Source organism: Pinus tabuliformis, chromosome 1_2 (assembly GCF_031772625.1).
Source record: "Pinus tabuliformis cultivar Carrire ecotype Pingquan chromosome 1_2, CPIR1, whole genome shotgun sequence".
Taxonomy (NCBI): Eukaryota; Viridiplantae; Streptophyta; class Pinopsida; order Pinales; family Pinaceae; genus Pinus; species Pinus tabuliformis.
In genome coordinates, this window is record NC_142298.1 from 933,106,065 (window position 1) to 933,127,725 (window position 21,661).

The window sequence follows — 21,661 nt, forward strand, 5'->3', positions numbered from 1 at the left end:
GAAACCTAGAAGGAGCAAGGAACATTCTTATTGCTTCAAGTCTGGCAACTGGTGCAAAATTTTCTTCAAAGTCTATACCTTCTTGTTGAGCATACCCTTTACAAACAAGTCTGGCCTTGTTTCTAATAACATCTCCATTTTCATTCAGCTTGTATTTGAATATCCATTTTGTCCCTATGACATTCTTGTCATTTGGTCTAGGAACCAACTCCCAAGTGTTATTCTTTTCAATCTACTCAAGTTCTTCATTCATGGCCTTGACCTAGCATTCATCTTTGCATGCTTCTCTTACATTTTGTGGTTCAGTGGAGGAGAGTAATGCTAGATAGCTTGAAGCTTCTGAAATAGTTCTTCTTGTTTGTACGCCTGCTTCTTTCTGTCCCAAAATTTGAGTCTCTAGATGATTCTTCTGGACGTACCTGGATGGTGTCTTTTCTTCTACCCTTATCTATTCTTCTGGTTCCTGATAGGTTTCTTCTTTATCATTAGTCTGATTTGATGTTGAATGATACTCCTCATCATCTTCGAAATCTTTGGATTTTACCTGCCTTGGAATGTTTCCTTCTTCATCGACCACTACATCAATACTTTCAACAATTTTTCTAAGTCTTTTATTGTAACACTTATATCCTTTGCTTTGGGGAGAGTAACCAAGGAGAATGCCTTCATCTTCTCTAGGCTCAAACTTGCCAAGGTTTCATTAGTCCTTTTGATGTAACATCTGCTTCCAACAATTTTGAAGTATTTTACTATAGGAGTCTTACCATACCAGAGTTCATGAGGAGTTTGAGTCTGTTCACCCAAACATTTGTCTTGTTGAGAATAGTAACGACAGCAATATAGCTCCACCCCAGAATGTTGCAAGAGTTCCAGACTCATCAAGCATAGCACGAGCCATTTGTTGAACCATTCTATTTATCCTTTCTACTACTCCATTTTTCTGAGGAGTCCTTGGAGTACAGAATTCCCTTCTTATTCCATGTTCTTCAAAAAAATTGAAAAATTCATCTGAGGTAAATTCCCCTCCTCGGTCAGACCTGAGGCATTTGATTTGCGATTTGATTCGTTTTCAACCAAGGTTTTGAATGCTTTGAACTTTTCGAAAGCTTCATCTTTATGCTTCAGAAGTCCTATCCAACACATCCTAGAAAAGTCGTCAATGAACAATATGAAGTATTCTTCTCCTCGAGGTGACCTTTTCCTGGATGGACCACATACATCTATATGGACAAGTTCAAGTGGCTTACTTGCTGATCCTTCCTTCTCAGGAAATTAGTTCTGGTTTGCTTACAAAACTAACATGATTCTCATATTGTATTTTCTAGAATTTTGATGTTAGGAAGATCACGAACTGCCTAATATTTGCATGCTTTCCTTATCTGAGAGAAGCTTAGATGCCCCAATCTTATGTGCCATAGAGAGTGTTCATCATTCTTGCGTAGACAACATTGTTGTTGTCCTCCCTTGAGTATGTATAAATTATTTGGAGTTCTTATGCCTTTGATCATTGTTTCTCCTGTATCAAGCTCACAAACAATACATCCATTTGATCGAAATATTACCTCATTTCCTTGATCACACATTTGACTAACACTCAATAGATTATGTTTTAAGCCATCAACATACATAACATTTTCAGCTTTGACTTTTTCTTTCAAAATAATAAAACCTTTACCTTTTATGAATGTAGGGGTGTCATTTCCAAATGAGACCTTCCTTTCCTTTTTGAAGGCACTATATGACTGAAGTTTTTCTTTATCACCTGTCATATGTTTCAAGCAACCATTGTCGATGTACCACTGATTTTCCTGTCCTTCCACATATAAGGCTATACCACATCTTTCTCGTTGTGGTTCTTTCTTTTTCCATGTTTTGGGACTCAATGAAGCTTTCTCCTTCTGAGTTGTTTGCCGAAACCTGCTCCTACATTCAGAATCTTCATGACCGAAGTTGTTACAAATAGAACATTTTATTTCATTTTCAAGAGAAAAAAAGTTATTGTAGGTTCTTTTCATGATTCCATTCAATTCCTTTGATTTCGTGCTTCTCTGGTCATGATGGTCTTATAGGCAACACATTGAGCTGCTTTGTGTCCAAAATTATGACAAGAGAAACATTGGCCATTGAAGAAATTTCTGCGATTATCAAACCTTCCGTCTAGGTGATTGTAGTTTCCATAAACATTCATTCTTAGGGAAAATTGAGAATGATTTACCTGCGGTTGATTGTAGCTTTTGTTCATCCTTGAAGTAGATTGTCCCTAATGTACTTGGTGATATATGTTCATCCTTGAGGTAAATTGACCCTAATTTACCTGGTGATTTGCTTTATGCCTTTTTTGTCGATTGTTAACATGTTCACTTCTCCTTGCTGCATCAAGATAACTTTTGGAGGTGGATGGCTTCTGTGCTTGAGATTCTTCTTCAGTATGTCCAAGACCTATCTTGATTAGTGGAGAACACTGCACTTTGATAATGTCATCTAAAGTTTCAGATCCTTTAGCAAATCTAAGATTAAGATCTTTTGTTTTCTCAATATCTTTTCTAAGTCTCACAATTTCACATTCTAACTTTTCATTGTGTTTTTCCCTTTCAGCAATTGGAATGTCAAAGTATCTATGATCATACTCTTTTCTTATAAACAGATTTTAAGTTTAGAAATTTCTTCATAGAGATCATTTTCATCTATAGCATCCAAGAAATCATCATCTTAAAAAGCCATCAAAAGTCTATAATCATTACATTGTTCATCTTCATCACTAATTGAAAATCAATCACTGTCTTCATGTGTATAATAGCTCTTCTTACCTACATTCTGTTTTTTGTTCCATCTAACTGGTTCCTTACCTTTATCAAGCTTATCTTCATGACAACACTTGTCTCCATAGTGACCGATTCTTCCACAAGCAAAGCATTTGAAAGGTAGCTTACCTCTGAAATTCCAGAACCTCATTGAAGGTTCTTGACAAAGTTTGATTCTTCCTATCCTTCGGACATATGTCCTGACTCATTGTAATCTCCTTTTCTTGAAGCTTTGAATGTGGCTTCTCTCTTCTCTGATGGTCCCCTTTTCCCATTTCGAAGCAGTTAGGATTTAGTGCAGCTGTGACATGGTAATACTCTGTAGATCCTGTTTTTCTTTTATGGTAGAGACTTTTGATTCAAACTTAGAAGACAAGGATATTAGAACCTTTTCAACCAAAGTAACTTCTTTTATCTCTTCACCCAATTTTTTCATACGATTAACAATCTCATCTATACGTAAGAAATAATTAGCCACACTTTCATCATTGTACATTCTGAGATTTTCATATTGAATTCTAAGAGTTTGTAGTTTTTCACGTTTTACCTGATCGTCTCTTACATAGCTCAGAATGATCTTGTCCCATATTTCTTTTGTAGTTTTGAGCTACATAACCTTGACAAATTCTGATTGAGATAAACTCCCTAATGGAGTATTGACAGCCTTTTGCATTTGTTTCATACTGCTTCATAATAGCCGTATCTATAGGAGTTGTTGATGGAAATGTGTATATTGCTTCCACGATATCCCAAACTTCTATACCAAGAGATTGAAGATAGGCTGTGATTCTTACCTTCCAATAGACGAAGTTGCTCTCATCAAAGATTGGTGGCCTGATTGATGCCTCTTTTTCGCAGTTGCTCATGATGATAGATCTTCCTTCAAGTGATCAAGCTTATTCTGAAGGACCTGCTCTAATTCCAATTGTTGGAAATAATACTAAGAGGGGGGGTGAATCAGTATTATCAGGTCAATTATTTTTCATTTCACAATCAAATTTGTATATGCTACTTCAGTTAGTAATAACTGCGTATGTACACAACTATAGTTAATGAAACTAACGTATAATCAATAGACTTGTAATCTAAATTATTCTTCAGATGTTGATCATTAATCTGTGCATCCAACCATATAAACATTAACCAAGAACAATAAAACAGAATAGGTAGTCACATATAAGAACACAAGATATAAGGTGGAAACCTAATGTGGGTGAAACCACCTGCTGTAATTCGTCTCTATCTTCTTTTCATTGGAAACTTCCTTTTACAATGTTTCTGTACTGGTGCAGTCTTATACCAGCATGTAAGCTACTACCTGCAGAAGGCTACAACCTTATCTCATTCTCTAGCTTCTCTTGGAAGGGAGCTACAACCCCCTTAGCTCTTGTACTAGCTGATGTACTAGTACATAGGTGCTGACCTACAGAAGGCTACAACCTTCTCTTTTCTTCCAGGGACCATGTTTCATAAATTTTCAAATTGGATCCATGAATAACATCAATCAAACATCAAGTATATCTGCATCAACCAATCTGCTTTGCACCAAAAAAAAATGAATCAAATAGTGACTTCTCTGAATGTTGTACCCAGAAAATAGTAACAGTAACCAAACACCAATTCTGAACCTAGAACACTGCAGCTATAAACAGAAGTAGCTAAAACATATTTCAAGAGACATACGCTACTTCAATGTGTACAACCTGCATGCATACACTGCTGAATTAAGGCCAACCTGCGTATACGTTATTTTGAATTACCTAACTAGTGTGTATACACGCCTTTGCTTCATTGAACATGCATACAGATCTATAAAAGATAATTTATCCTTTTCACTTATTTAGACATCAGTTATACCCAGGTTATCGGATTTATATATCAAGTCATGCGCCAAATATAGCAGATCAAAATCACACAAAGATACTATTATTCAAGCCTTAGGATCTTGACCCATCAATAGAACTTATCCTTCTCCTTGCACTTAGGTTCCTTCTTAATTCAGATTCAGCTATGGAACATAACCCAATGATCAATATTCTAGATATTGCACTTCAAAAGATATTCAATACTTGAGTGAATCCTATTGCCCACTGATCTCCTTCCCCTTTTATAGTCTTAGGCCTTACTCAATACTATGGTCCAAAACCATAAATAATCAATACCTTGGACCAAATACCTTGGTTCAACACTTGAGACGAGATACCATGGTCCAAAACCATAGGTCCAAATACTAAGGACTAAATACCATGGACCAAAAATAAGTTTTCCCACACGTACGCCTTTTCTTTGCATGAAAGTGCATGCATACATATACGCACCTTTTGATTGTCTATCCCATGTGTATACGCGCCTTGGTTAAGAGGAACCTGCGTATATCTCTTTTTCTTTCATTCTGAGAGCTTGAAATATGATCTGTCATTTGAGTGAGTTGCCATCAAGGACAACACCTGTGTCATAATGCCAACACAAACAGGACTAATTGGAAGATAAGTGGCAGAGATCTTATCGCAGAGATGAAGTAAATAGATGGATGGATCAAATCAAGTCATGTGGCAACAAAAGGGTAAAAAACGTGAGGAATGATGGAGCGGGTTTTCATAGGTGGTAGTAGTTTCTTGCACACCCTCAAAGCTGTAAGTTGTATTTCTAAAATTTGCATAATTAACCTAATTGAAAGACAAGTAGCATGGGAAGACCACTTTTCTCACATGTTCTCAGGCGGATATCAGTCATGCAAGAATCCACGTGATATTGCACGATAGCTGTTGGATCATGTAGGGTTGATCAATGGTGGAGATCGGCCAAACTAGTTGGCGAACAGGTAGCACGATAGCCATCAGATCAAGCGAGGAAGATCGATGGTCACAAGGGGATAGTAGGGTAAACAAATGTGCGGAATGATGGAGCGGGTTTTCGTAGGTGGTAAGCAGTTTATCGCGTGCCCTCAAAGCTGGAAGCTGTATTCTAAAATTTACGTGATTAGACTAACTAGGTGACACGTAGCACGGGAAAGCCACTTTTCTTGCATGCTCTCAGGTAGATATCAGCCATGCAAGAATCTATGTGAGATTGTGCGATAACCATTGGATGAAGCTATAAAGATCGACAGTGGAGATTTGGAGCGCATAAAGTCAAACGTTGAAATCAATACAAAGAAGCTATGTGACACGTGGTTGATGGTGGTTGGTCAGGGTTGTTGTGAAAAGAAATCTATGGGTATAATCCTTGCTAACCTACTAACTGAAGAAAAAGGCACAAACGGAAGCAAACTAAAACACAACCAATCTACACTACACTGTTCTAATGGAAATGGAGCTACTTAAGTAAATGAATGATTAAACCATGACTCTATGCGCTACACTATTGTAATGGAATGCAGCTACTTAAGCAAATGAATTATTAAACCATGAATCTACGCTAACATACATGTACAATAAATAGGAGCCTTAGATACTAGGGTTGGGCCCTAACCCAAGAGCTTCAGTCCTCTGAGTTAACTCAGTGCTAGCTCAAAACAAACCTCATTCTTATTATCAAAATAATGGATTACATCAAAAACTGTCACAAATCCTGCAACTTGAAAATAAAGTAGAGTTATAGAATTAAAAGTCTGAATCCTACTGGGGTCCTAGGCCTCTCTACTTATGCATCTAAAGTCTCCAATGACTTCCTTAAAATTAGGGAGGCTCAGCTCCCAAACTAGAGATAAACTGGTGCTTTGACTTCCACTTGCTCAGCTACCTTCTAGCCCTCATGATTTGGCTGGTTGCACTCTGAGCTGATGGAGGAATATTCGAATGGAGGGGTAATAAATGAGGAGGATTTCCCTCCTATAATTCCTCTCCCTTGTCCCATTCAATTTTTTACCAAGGTCTTTGCTAAAATTCCTTGCTTTTATCCTTTAATCCTGCATTACATGCACATTAGACCATAAAGAAAAATATCCAACTCTAACTCATCTCATAAACAAAATATATTTAAAAGTATGCAATAAGTTGTGAGAATAGTTGGTTTGACTAAGCTAGGAGGTGAATTAAGGCCCATATAATCACCCAATGATGGGGCTTATCACAACCAAGTCAAAGTAGCGCTAACAAAGGAGATAAAAACTTGTTTTCTGAGACATGACATTCATTGATCAATCAGAAAGCAATCAAATAGAGGAAAATTGGTAAAAACTCAATCCAAAGGTGGGAAACTGATCCTAGGAGGATCAGTGCAGCCCTGAGTGGGGGAAAATGTGTTTCAAAGCACTATCCCTAAACCAAGGGTGCTTTGTAGTGCACTGTGTCCCTCACAAGCTTGCGTTGGTGACAATGAGCCATTTCAAGATGCAATTTGACACAAATTTTGACCAAAATTAAATGCAAAAGAGCTGAAATACAATCAATGAACATAAGTAGGGTTTGCAATAGTGTCCTAGGAGGTGGATAAGCTACTAGGAAGGATGATCTTCCCCAGTGGAGTCGCCAATTCGTTTTGGAGAATTTGGTATCTACGGATAAATACTAATTCCCTAGATAAGTAGCCATATCTAGAACAACAATTTAAAGCACTTTAGCATTTTCCTATAAGTAATAGATAAGACAAAGAAGATGAGAAGACCTACTTGTAGTTTTGCTTTCCTCTTATCTTCCTTGTATCAATCCTATCGCTCCTTCCCATACTTAACACGCTTGAGAATTAACTATAAACATCAACCGAAGACAAAGAACTGATCAAAGCAAAATATCTATTGAATACAAGTAAATGGAATCAGATACATTCACACATATAAGCATCGTATAACATGATAAGCATATGGGAAAAAGGTTCAAATACTTTATTGAATAGAAGAAGGAATTACAACCATCAAGTCTGATTCAAATTCACTCCTCCAGCTTGGATCGCATCCACATCACATCAAAAGCATGACAAACTTGTAGCATAACAATACTTGTCTCAAAGTTAATTCTCATAGTAATATTATCTCCATACAATTCAACATAGTCCAGCCCTTGATCACTTATATGAGTGCTCAATTTATAGGAAAATGAAGGAGTTTATGTCATAAATGGGGGTATTGAATGGCCTTCCATACTTAGAATTAGTTCCATAGAGGAAGGGATGAGAGGATAAGATGCATCTTAACTCATTCCTCATCCATTTTTGAGCTCATAGGAGTTGATAAGTGAGGGAAACTTCTAGATGACTCCAAGAGATAAGAATATTCCCCAAACCCTATGTGAATTTCTCTCAATCTCGCCCAACGCATGTGAAAGAGGGCCTAAGTGCTCTGTAGAGCACCCTGGCATGGACTCAACTTCTTTGTAGCACACCCTTACATGGGTCTACCTGTGCTAGTCCCTTTAGAGGTCATTTTAGGATGTCTTCAAGTCATGAAACTGTCTAGGATGGAGGCATTCAAAAGGGTGACTTGTTTAGGGCATGCAACAAGTAACATTAGGTTTTGATTAGCCTTCAAACACTGATCTGAATGATGGGAGTGATGTGCCCAAATGGATCTGTAATAGTGAGAGATGATGCATTTGTAATTTTTGCAGAGTTCTCGTTGAAGTGGCATGAAGTGGCGCAGGTCCATTGGCTAATGGTTTAATGAATTGAATGTGCAACAGGTAAAGCATGGGAGTGGAGGTGATAGGTGGATGGGACGGAGTGGTGTCACGGAGTGGCCAGAGTGGTGAACAGTCATGACAGATGGGTGGTTTTTTTGAGAGCAGAAACCACTTTTTGGAGGGCCTATTGAGTGGTAAGCGAAATTGTTGAGGGGGGATGCGAAATTATGATAGCGCAACACATAAGTGGAGAGAAACTGTTGATTTCAGACCCCCCCCCCCCCAGCATTAACATTTGGAGGGTGAGGGGGGTCCAAAAACTCTTATGAGCCATTGGATCGATCATTGAGTGCGAGGATTCAACAGGAAGATGTGGGGTGGATAATCGTTGATGTGGCGGGTGAGTGGGTGGTGGGGTTTGGAAAGAAATGAAATGGGAGAGAAGTATGGAATAAAGTTAGGAGTATATTATTAGACCCATATCCTTTATTAATTTATTTTTTCCACATTAGGACAACACATGAAATATGTAATAAAACATTTGGAAATAATTTTTTTTCATGTCCTTTTCCTCTTTATTATTCTTTCAATCTACCTACCCTTTGTTTCTAAGCTAACAATTTTTTCTTTTGCAGGGTGCACTTAGACTCACAGACCCTTTTTTTCTCCTTTTTTTTTTTTAATTTATAACCTACTCTATCACTTATCTCTCCTATTAGTTCATATTGAACAGTTGAACCAATTTCATTTCTACCTAGCCATTGATTTGACAAGCTTAAACTGTTTGGTAGATCTTTATTTTCTACCCTATAAATAGAAATTGAAATTTGTTCAATCATTCTTAGACTGTATGAATTAAAAATATTTGGGGTTTTATTTTCTTTTAATTTTTTTCTCTTTCGTTGTTTTCCTTTTTTTTTAAATACCCTCTTTTCTTTTTCTTTTTTCTTTCTTTTGGAAATAAATTGAATATTAAAATCTATGAACAATATGAAATCTGCAAAATGTCAGATACTCAATCACCTTGAGATCCTATAAATAATAGTACCCTAACACACTACACAAATATTCCAAGTCATATTGTAAGGTATACGATTCATGTCAAAGAATTGGCAGACCATTGTGAAGGGATGAGTTGCCACTATAGCCTCAAGTGTCCTTGCAGCCAATTTAAAAATGGGAAATTGATTTTGTTGGGAAAATTCAGCCCCAGGGAAGAAAAATGGTGCATGTTATATTATCACCGTGATGGAGTATTTAACCAGATGGGTAGAAGCACAACTGATTAAGGATTGTACATGGGAAATGTCAGCAAAGTTTTTGTTTGAATATGTCTTAACCAGGTTTTGCTACCCGAAAGTGTTGATAAGAGACATAGGTACACACTTCTTGAATGAAACGATCACTAATGAAGATTTCCATGTCTACCATCATAGGAGTACACTGTATCATCCATAAGTCAATGGAATAGTTGAAGCCTTTAACAATATCTTGGAGAACGTGCTAAAAAAGATCTGCAATGCATAGTAGAATGATTTGGATGTGCATGTACCCGCAGTGCTATGGGCCTGTAGGACTGCCTGTAAGAAGATGACAGGGAAAACACCATTCAGATTGGTATATGGTGTAGAATCTATAATTCCAATGGAGTATATTGTGCCTAGTTTGGGCATAGTGGCCCTGACAAATATGGTGGATCGCGAGGCTTTGGAGGAACGACTCGCGCAGCTGATGGAGTTTGAGGAGGATAGATTTTTGACAAGATTTCATCAAAACATACAGAAGGAACATGAAAAAGCATGGCATGATCGCCATATTAAGCTTTGCATGTTTTTCTTGTTATATTATGGTAAGTTCACTAAGTTTCCGGGGAAATTCCAGATGCACTGGTTAGGGCCATATATTATCAAATAAATTACAGATGGAGGCACAGTTCAGCTCGTGAAGCTAAATGGGGAACCTTTTCTAAGAAACGTGAATGGGAGAAGATTGAATTTATATACAGGATATCCTATGCAATGACTATATGGCAGTAGGATAGTCTTAGTGGTCCAGGCAGTTGCAAGGGAGCGTGGGACTATAAACTACACTGCCCAGCTTGGAGGAAAACGCAACAAGCAGGTTGTGAAACAAATAATGAAGTTACAACCTATGAAGCTACGCACAGTAAGCTGCTCCATGAAGGGAGATGCGATGTAGATCAAGAAAAAAGTGACCGTTGGAGTCACTCTTCATGACTGATGGGTAGAAGATAATTAAGAGGAGAAAGATGGTGGCATTTAAAGCAAACATATTTGAAGATCTGCCACCAAAACAAAATTAATTGTCAGAAATTGGGGGGAACGGTCAGATTTGAATTCAAAAACCCCTATAAATTATGCGTGTCAGTCCAACAGAAAACAATTCTCATCTAAGAATTGCTAGTGATAATTGTTGTTTGTCAAGTACGAGCCAAGAATTTTGGGAATAATTCATGTCACACATAAACATTTCTTTTGAAGCCTGTGACGTTTTTTTTGGGGATAATGACTGCCACCAACCTCGCCAAAGCCTTGAGCTCGAAAGCAGCTATGTCTAACACTCTAGAACCAAAAGTATCTAGTATAGAAGCTATGCCTGTGGTGCCCATGGAGCCAAGGTCTTCTAGGCCAAAACAAACCATGAAAAAAGAAAAATAACCAGCCATGCAAGAGAAGCACCCTATAGAAAAAGAAAAGCAGAAAAAGTCAATGTAAGTATGTGCTTCCCCTAGGAAGCATACTCACACAAACATAGAAGAATAATAAGTAGCCAATGAAGGATAAGTAGAAGGTAGTGGAACTAGAGGTAGAAGAAGGCTAGGGAATATAAGACATTGACGTCGAAGGAGAGGAGCCCATAAAAGGTCTACCAAAGTATATCCCTTTGTGGAAGGGAAAAGAAAAGGTCACAAAGGACTCGGATTCAGAGAATTTCACCATATCCACGGCCATGCTACTTGAGCAGGTCCCATTTGAAGGTCTGCGACTCACAAGAGTCCCACTATTGAAAATGGAGGATTGGGAACTTGCGGATCATGCTAAGTCCCCACACTTGGGAACAAAAAAATATATGAGGAGGGTGTATTATGAAGAAATAGGTGTTACAACAATGGAAACAAAGGAATGGGTTTGTAGTGTTGAGCAATCAGGGTTACTCAATTTTCTATGGGTGCCACATTATCATCGCACCCCCATTAACATTATATGTTTGCACCAACTTCTCACATTGGTGCAAGATGGATGTCTATGGCTAGGAGGGACTATACCCATTATAGACATGCTTATTCAAAAGATTATTCAACTGCCTCATGAAAGTTTGAACCCGACCAAGGAGTTTGGCGAAAAGACAGGGGAGAAAGACCTTGGAGAGTGAATGAAGAGAGATTATGGCCTTGTGAAGAAGTCACAAGGGTATTCAATTCTTTCCATAACATACCCATCAGTCCAATTAGCTACCCAAATTTTAGTAGGGAAGGTGATGGTGAAGTGTTGTGTGGATGAAGTTCCAACACCAGTGGTTTCCCTTGCTGCGAAGTACATGAAAGGTGTACAATTCAATTTGGCCATGTATCTGTGCCAAGATTTCTTAGTGAACTTCTACGATGCCCAAGATGAATCCAAGCCACTTCACTACACTTGGCTATTACTATCAATTGTTCTAGTTGCATGGGATTTGCGAGAGGATAGCCAATTTCCTCCACTTGAGGAAGGATTACCAGAGGTCGTGCCATTTGCATCTTTATTGTCTACAAAGGATGTCATGTGGATTGCAGAAACAAATATCTTTTGTGTTCTTATGGAAATGAGTCTCGGCATGGCCATAAATCAGCATCTAAGGTTGTCCCCAACCTTGTTCACACAGCTATCAGCTTATGCAAAATTCAAGGCTGACTTCCACAGGGTGTATATCCAAGCACGAAAGGATCTGGCACAGAAGTGAAATGACTTTCAATATTTGGTAATGGAAACAAATGTGTAGGAGGTGGTAGCAAGATGGGCTGTAGAGTGGTGTGCCCCATCAAACATAGTTGTGGGACAAGCATGGGTGCAAAGACTTCTTCCACACAGAAAAGGAAGGAGATAGCTAAGAAGGATGCATGTAACCTGACTGCATAGAAAAATAAGGAAGCCATAGAGAAGGCTCGAGTGGAGCAAGTGTGCGCTGCCAAGGAGAATGCAGAATAGGAGTAGCGCGAGTCCTAGAAAGTTGAAAAGTCACCTTTGCTGGAAATAGAAATATATGAGCTTATAGGGAAAGTTGGCTGAGGTAAAGAAGGGCAGTGCAACCCCTTCATTTTGAAAAGGCATGACCTAGAGTAGCAACATGCATCATGGAAAAAGTAGAAAGCCTAGAAAACATAGGTTGATCCCATGGTGTTAAAAGAAAGTGATCTTAATGAGATAGGTGATAAATTCAGGGACATTGCCACAGAAGTGTTGCAACAGGTTGAACAACAATTCATGCAGACATTGGGGGCATTGAGGAGGATCTCCAAGAGTTTCAGCTCCAAGCAACCAAGGTCCAAGAATATGTCGGGAAAGTGAGCAACGCATAAGGTAGTTTGGCATAGGGTAAAAGTACAATCTCAGAGATGGCCTGGCCGCATGATGTGAGAGTCTGCCCTTTTCCTAAAGGTTTAGTCCACGCCGAAACTGAGGAACAATGCGCCCTCTTTGACAAGGTCACAAAAATGGGCCTAAACCTTGCTACAATATCACTCGAGTCACTACATGCATTACTACAGGGAGTCCTATAAGATTTTCGAATCAAGGAACATTGAGCACTCATTGTTGTTAGTGAAATCAAAGTCAATAATCAACAAATGTTCACTGAAAATATGTAGGTTATGTAGGAGAAGGAGATGCTATAGGTGCACAATTCATGATTGGAGTCAGCAGTAGTGGAGGCATCTAGGACAGTGCCTGAGCTTCACTTCCCGTAGGATACATAGCCAGAAGCAAAGATCAGAAAACTAGTCATTGGTTTGAGAAAAGCTAAAGCATAGGTTGGCCGAGTTCAGTTTGAGATCAACATGAAGATTACAAAGTTGCAATTAAAGTTGCAACAAACAACTCCACCTAAGGTTTGGGAGCAACACGGAACCATGATAAAGGAAGGAATGACCACCCTAGATGCCACAATTGCTGACTACATGACACTGTTCGAGCAAGCAATGGAGTTAGTGACCAATCTGTGGGAGGATCCGAAATTGCAGACATTATACACTGAGGTTAGCGATCTGTAGTGACAATATGATGAATTCAGGGCAATTGAATGCTCCATAGCACTAGCACAGTGCCTTGCTAAACTATAGGAAGGAAATCAACTCCTAGTACAAGTGGAGGAATCATAGAAAAAGGAGGCATTGCTGAAGTCTAGATTGTAGCCATGGTTGGAAGAGGCTTATCAAGTCACAAAAACCATCCAGGATAAGCTTAAAGGGTTGCAGCAGACCCAACAGATAGTGAGGCTAGCCATAGAAGGACCAGCTACAGACAAATTACTTGAGGAGATCAAGCAGACAGCAACTCAAAGTGTTGCTGAAGTCGCAGTGATCTAGGTGGAGCTGGGGGATCTTTGCAAGAAGATCGCAACACCAACCGAGTGGCTCGTGGGTGAGTCACGATCTTTTTGTTTGGGGCCTATTGGGATGGGGTCCTGTTGTTCTAGTCAACAACCCCCCCCCCCATTTATTGGTTTAATAGTTAATATTCTATTAATAAATGGGGACCCTTGATAAAATACACTCCAAGAAAAATTTACCACTTAGGCACTTTCTTTTAAAACTTTTAAAGAATAAAGAAAGATATCAATTGAAAACCCTTTGAAAACTAGCAGTTCTTGAATTTTTCTCATACCACTAGACCAAGTGTGTTAAATATCTTATTAGCGAACAAAATCTATGAATGACGATTAAAAGGATCACCGCAATTAACTTAGATGTCATTGGATTTTTTATTCAAAAGATGAGACCTAAGGCATTTCCTATAGAAAAGTTAGCCTTATCACAATCGCATATCAGCGTTCACAAAGGACGTAAACCCGCGAAGAAGGTTGAAACATGTGAGATGTGATATTGTGATAGAACAATTCAACCTTATCGCATCGTATCAAAATACTTAATAGTCTAAATATTATAAATTGCGTGATCTTGTGAAGTGAGATAAAGCTTGGACCCAATGGAAGAAAATGTCATAAAATATAAGTAAGTCTACCACGTAGTAAAAAATGCTTTATAAAGTAATTACTCCTTCAGACAAACTATGCTCTAAACAACAAAGGATATACCCCTTATCTCACATCCCATAGAATCCTAAAGAACTTTGAGAAAGCGCACAATCAAATATGTGATAATCTGATTTGCAATATTGCATCACATTCACAAAATCAAAATTCTCGCACCTTAAGCCCACCACCTTTAAAGTTTCCTTCCTGTTTTGCGATGCAGTACATTAATGAGTAATAAAGGCAGTGATAAGGAACCATTAGTGGCTATTTAATAAGGTTAATGGCATTTATGTTAAAAAGCGGCTTGATGTGATACAATATCTCTTCATATGTGTTTGATTAAAAGCTCCTTTCTTGTCACCTTTTTCAGGTTAACTACATCATTCATTCTCAATATCATTATTTCTTGTGTTTATCCAATAGCTTCCATTTTCCTCCATTTTAGGAAAAATATGCAGGGGACATCATTAGAAACAGTGGGAAGAAGGGAAAGGAAGTTGCGTCTGAGAAATCATAAATGATCCCTCTTTTCTCTTATACTACATGTATCAAGGAGTAGGGAAATTCAACATGGGAGGCCATGTATAACTTGGTAGAAGAATAACACCCAAGATCACTAGTAACAAAGGCCATAGTAGATGCTTAGGATTCCTCTGACGCCTCCTATTTTGAAATAGCATGTTCGTTCCTGCACTGCATAGTTGTAAGACCAAAGATAATCCCATACACAGATATGGTCAAATGGACAACTGATGAGGTGGACATCATAGACAAAACCTTCAAGAATCACAGACAATAGGTCATGGGGTCTTTCTCAACAGACAACCTAGGACTAATGTACTAGTTACCAGAGCCACAAAAGATCTACAACAAACAATTCCTTGAGCAATTTTCCAAGGAAAATGAGGACCTGGTAGACATCATGCAGACCTGGAAATCAAATGAAGGCAAGCTGAAATAGGATGGAACTGGTATGTACTCTATGGCATCCATTTCTCCCCCTCATAGTTTCGCAGCAGCAATGATATGTAGGTTGTTCGTTAAGTCTGATAACACCGAGTTTTCCATGGAATGGCTCTTGTTGATAGATTCAACAGTAAATGCAACAATAATGAATTGGGCTCAAATTGTATTAGATAATTTGGCTAAGGCCATTATAGAATACGGAAGGAAAAGAAGTTGTTCTCTAAGGATTTTCTCCCCCTTTTTCATGTGTTGTTGTTATGTATGCAATTTGTTTTAGTTCTAAATTTCCCAATATGGGATGGAATTTGATTGTACAAGACCCATTTCCTATCCGTATGTACCATAAAATTTTGTGGGAATCTCAATTTCACCCCCATTTTTGTGAAATATATCAAGGGGTTATGCTACCCATTCATAAAGAAGTGTACAACATAACCACCCCTAGGTTTTCTAAAGAGTCTGAAGTAGATATCTTGCCAGTAGCTAGATGGTCTGGGGAAGAGACATTAACCTACATTAGAGTTTTTGGGAGCATTGCTTCATCGCATGTTCTCCCATATTATGTCCCCAACAAATTAATGGCCAGAGAAATAACCTACTAAACAATAGGGGAAGACATTTAAGGAGAGGATTGAAAGAGCAGAAGAAGGCCATTTAGCTTACTTTTCCATTATAATGTGGTGCATTAAAAGAAGAAGAGACCATTAAGTCTCTGAAACTAGCTACAGTCCCGGGAAGGCAATACGACCCAAATGGCATTGTTAAGGAATTTACTACTATGGTAAAAGTAAAGCACTTCACCCACAAAGAGGATGCCTTTGATGACCTCTTCCTACAGGCATAAACATTTTCACAAGTTTTGCATATGGCATAACTAATTTTGACCTCGGAAGATGTTAAGGCTCTCCATGTGTATAGAAGAAAGAGACTATTGAAGGTCCCATTGGAACTACTATAGATTGAACCAATAAGGGGACCAACTCCTAGCGTAAGCCTAGAGGGCAACTCCAAAGAAAACTTTGAAGAAGAAACCCAAGAGAGATCTACGCATGAGTCAGAGCACTGAGAGCAACAGTCTCAAAATGAAGGAGGAAACACAAATAAAGAATCTGAAAAGGACACATATGGAACTACAGAGGAGATAGCCAAGAAAACCTCGAAAAAGAAACAATCAGAGGTTGCCTCTACATCAACTCAATCAGGTAAAACCCCAATTATTGATTTGGAATAGGAATGGAGACAATTCAACAGAAAGCTCCACACATGTACAAATCCTAAGCAAACATCTAAAATACAAACTCCTAAGCAAACCTAACACAAGTCAAATCTAGAAAAAACAGGGGAAGGAGCTATGGGCACACAAGATGTTGAGATCATTCTTGCTACTGCTACTTCAGAAATCATTTTTAGAATTGAGGAAATACCTCCGCTAGATGTATTTTATAGTCCTACCCAAAAATATGTAGTCAAGATACAAAGGAAGAAAAGAAAGCTGGATGTTATAGATGTTACGACTCTGAAAAAATGAACCAATGGACATTGTATAGAAAGACTCGCGTATCAACCCATCTGACAATCTCACAAAATTGTCACAATTCGCAGGAGCCTATGCCATAATGACTATTGACAAAGCAATAGAGGTACAAATGCTACTCAAGAAAAAGGAATAGAGAATTATGCTGTTAGAATAATAATTAGCTCAAGAGAAATCTAATTAGCAAACATAATTACAAATAGCCTAGCTCCAAAAGGAATTAGAACAGATGAGAATACAACATCAAGCCAGCTTAGCAGAAAGAGATCTGTGGATATAAGTAATGATAGATAAGTTTAAGAATAATTAAAAAATCACCGAATTCATCATGGAAGCACTCAACCTTAATTTTGTACTAATGCAGAAAAAGGAAGTACTTTGCTAGAAAATCTCATAGATAAGTCCTTATTGCAAGACCAGTGATAAGTTAACAAACCAGGTTACTGACATGAGGCTTGAGTACAATTAAATCCATAAAAGGATTTCTGACTTTATCACCTGGCAAGAATTAGAGGATGGAAGAAAGGATGACCTACTGAAGCTGGAGGAGTCTCATAAAGATACTCTATTGACGGATTGGGATTCTTGGTTGAAACAAGCGAAAAGGGAAATAACGATAGCAATGATAACAACAAACATCATAATAGAATCCATCAATGAAAATCATCATGGTGCTAATCTTTTCAAGGAGTGTGTACCATTATTTCTCCTAAATTTCAAGCAATTAGAGCAGCAGTGGAGACAGGAAGCACAGGAAAAGGAGGCAATCAGACAGATAAACTGGCTGAATTGGGAAGCATATTGGAAGTTTTTAGTGAAACCACATAGCAAGTGGATGACCTTGAGGTGTTTAACAACCTCTACAAAAAATATGGTGTCAGCACTAAGAGGTGCCATATTTCTTGCACAGTTAAACTCTGCAATCAACCAACCGTCTCAACTCAAGCCCATGACTGATATTTGCAAACTTAAAGATCAAGTTCAAAGGAGTTAGTCATTTGATTTAGTTTTTATTTTTAGTTTTATTTTTTCATATTCTGAGGAAGGTTTTTTGAAACCTCCTTAGCTATTTTTGTAATAGTCTATTTTAAGACATATATCTTAGTATTTAAACCCCTCTCTTGCATTTAGAGAGGGGTCCAAAATTTTTATCAAAAACACTTTTCAAAACATTGCACTTTTGTACTTTTGAGGAGGTTTTGATGAAATGAATGGAGCAGGATCTATTTTATTTTAAATATGTAGCATGCTCTACTAAAATGAACTTTTGTACTCTTATAATGTGTTGGAGTAATTGAAATTGGGTAAATATTGCTAAATCACATGAGCAAGACATGTCATATATGGTACTTTTATCTTATGATCATGTTTTATTTGTGTATTAAGCAATACTTATTCTTTCAATTGTTGTATGTATGAAAGTATGAATTATAGTTTAGCATTATTGCACTTTTGTATGATGTTAGCTCTGATTCTATTCTGAATACATGAACGATTTTATATGCGGTATATTTTTCTCAATCGTTTTGTCTAACTATTTATCCAAAATGATTACTCTTAATTGGTTTAATTTCTTGTTGCAGTTGAATGATATTTATTACCAATTGCTATAAGATGTCATTGTAGATCGCCTATTGCATTTAATTCCCTGGTATATTTATAGTTAAATAGTGTTAAATTAGGACATATTCATGAGTTTAGTATTAGATTAGATTACACTCATCTCAATCATTTTCATGTTACATCATATATCACCTCACCAATGCTATCAAAATCCTTTCTGGGAAATTGGTCCCATTATCCCTAGTCAGAGCCACTACACCAAATGGAAAAGGAGATGCTTTCAAGGTCTCAACAGGGTGGTTTTCCCCCATGTTGTCATAATGATTTTCAAGGCTTCAACATTTTGGCACTAGAAGGAGGGCCTGACTATGAATGGAAAGCAAATTTAAATCAATAGGCCATTCTAAGAGTAAAACTCCCTCACCATCACCTCCAACTTCTTGATCACATTCTAAATCCCCAAATCCTAGGCAAGAAGTTGTAAAGAAATCCTTATAATCCACTATTGTGATCTCAAAGAAATCAGATCAATATTCTTCTATAGAAACTCTTGAAGCTTATTCTTTGATCCATAAACTACGGGGCATTTATTTATCTCAAGAAGAATCTGAGTTATCCCAAGCTAGCATTTCTTCTCAGTTTCCTTCCTCTCAAAGGTTAACTAGATCACAGAGTGAAATTTTTGGATCCCCCATTTGAATTCTTTCTACCAAATCAAAGGAAATCTAAGAAAACACACTCTGAAGCTCATAGTGAGGTTCTCTCATCATCACTTGAAACACCCTCATTCATTCCATCCACTTCATCACAAAATCAATCATCCACCTCACAATTCCAGGTCGTGATTTACACCACACCTAGAGCCCAAGTCTCCTTTACCTAACCACCTTCAACTTCTAGAACAACTTCCTCTACGCAGATACCTATGATGGCTCAAAGACCATGGACAAATCTAGCAGTTGTTTGAATGGTGGGACCATTACATCCATTTCCCACCCATATAGAAAAGTGGTTACCAAAATTCAACCCTGATGATCGCCTACCAGCTGAAGAAGACATAAACAACTTTATGTTGTCCATAAATCTCAATGAAGTGCTAGAAGAAGATGCAATTATAAGAATATTCCCTTATACTTTACAAGTATCAGCAGGATCATGGTACTTTTTGTTACCATCTGGTTCCATTAATAGTTGGGATGCCTTTAAAGAGTAGTTCCTGATGCAGGAGCATGAGGCTTGAAGATAAAAGGCTTCGAATTTTATTCCAAGAATACAAAAAAATGTTTACAAGCAAAGGAGTGGAGTCCTTTAGCTGTCACTTTACAAATTTTTCTAGATAGGATTAGAGCTAGAATTTAGGGATTTTGATTATCATGTAATTAATTCAAGTAGTTAGACTTAGTTGAGATTCTTGAGGAGAATATCATGCAGATTAGATAGGATTAGTTAGTTTCGATCCTTTGATTTAGGATCTGGTTGTTGTATGTACAAGTATTTATGTAAGTTTTCAATTAATGTAAAGGGATTCGGCTGTGGAGGATTAGACTGTAAAATTCAAAATCTCTCTGTGTCTCTATGTATTCTGCGCATGAATGGTTAAATCCTGGAGGTTTGAATTTGCTTCAAGATATCTTTGTGTGTTGTTGATTTCTAGTTTGGTCTCTGTATAATTTGAGTTTCTTATAATCTTGTGTTATCGCATTTAAATCTTCACTCACTGTGTATTGAAATAACTTAATGTATTTCAAACCCATAGAGTTTAGTTAGCGATATCCTAAATATACCTTAGGGATAGATTAACCTTGGCGGAAGTGCTAAAATATTAGTAGGAAGAGGAAACGCTGACAAATGCCAAAGAAACCTAGGAAAATATTTGAACCATCCAATCAATAGATCCAATAGATCTAACGGTGACCGCGTGCCAACAAGTGTAGGCGTTAAATAGAATAAGAAAGTGGTCTTCGTAGGCAAAAGTTGTTTCTCATGCAGTCTCAAGATGGTAAGCTGTATTTTGAATTTTCATGTGATTAGTCTTAGCAGCCAACACCTAGCACAGGAAAACTACATTTCTCACGTGCTCTCGACTTGTTAAATATCACACAAGAATCCACATGAGATTATGAGTCAACTGTTGGATCAAGAGGGGTCAATCAACGATGGAGATCATCTGACTAGTTTGCGAGCGGCGAAAGAGATAATCGTCGGATTGAGTGTTGAGATCAACGGTAGAGGTTTAACGGGATAAAGGTTTGTGGAATGACAAACGCGATAATGTTTTAAAATGAAGTTTTATTTCCTTTTTGATTATGTTGAAAGTCCTGAAGGTTTGGCAAATATCGGGTAAATTTAGTAGTTCTACTATTTTAGTAGAACAGTTAAATTTGGAGGTTGATGAATGATACTCCAAAGGAAACCCAAGAAGAAGTTCCACCTAAACTTGTAGAAATCATTTATGGTTTTGAATGATTATCCATAACACCTGCAACCAGCCCACCATTAGTGGTATCAAGTCAACTTATTAACACTGACGAGGATCTCAAAGATAAGAAAGAGAAATCCAATGTGGCTTTCAGAGTTGGAGGAAGATGTGGTGGTGGTCAAAGAAGAGGAAGATCAGTTGCAAATTTTGAAGTGTTGGAAGTTATGCAAGAGATGAAAGCTCAACTAGAATCAGTGGAAATGGGAAATCAAAGACACGGATATGTCAGTGAGCCTAAAGTTGAAGCTACAGAAGAAGAGGAACCTGTAGAAGTTACTCCTGAAATGAGATTCTTTAAATCAATTTTGGGATCCACATCTAAACCCAGACTTGAGGGTTCAGTTTATACAGGAGGTTTAAACCCTGAGGAGTTGATAGACTGGATTAATGACATGGAAAAATTCTTTGATTATGAAGAAATGGAAGAAGGAAAGAGAATGAAATTTGCTGTTACAAAATTGAAAGGACATGCAACACTTTGGTGGGATCAAGTGCAGGCAAAAAGAAGGAGACT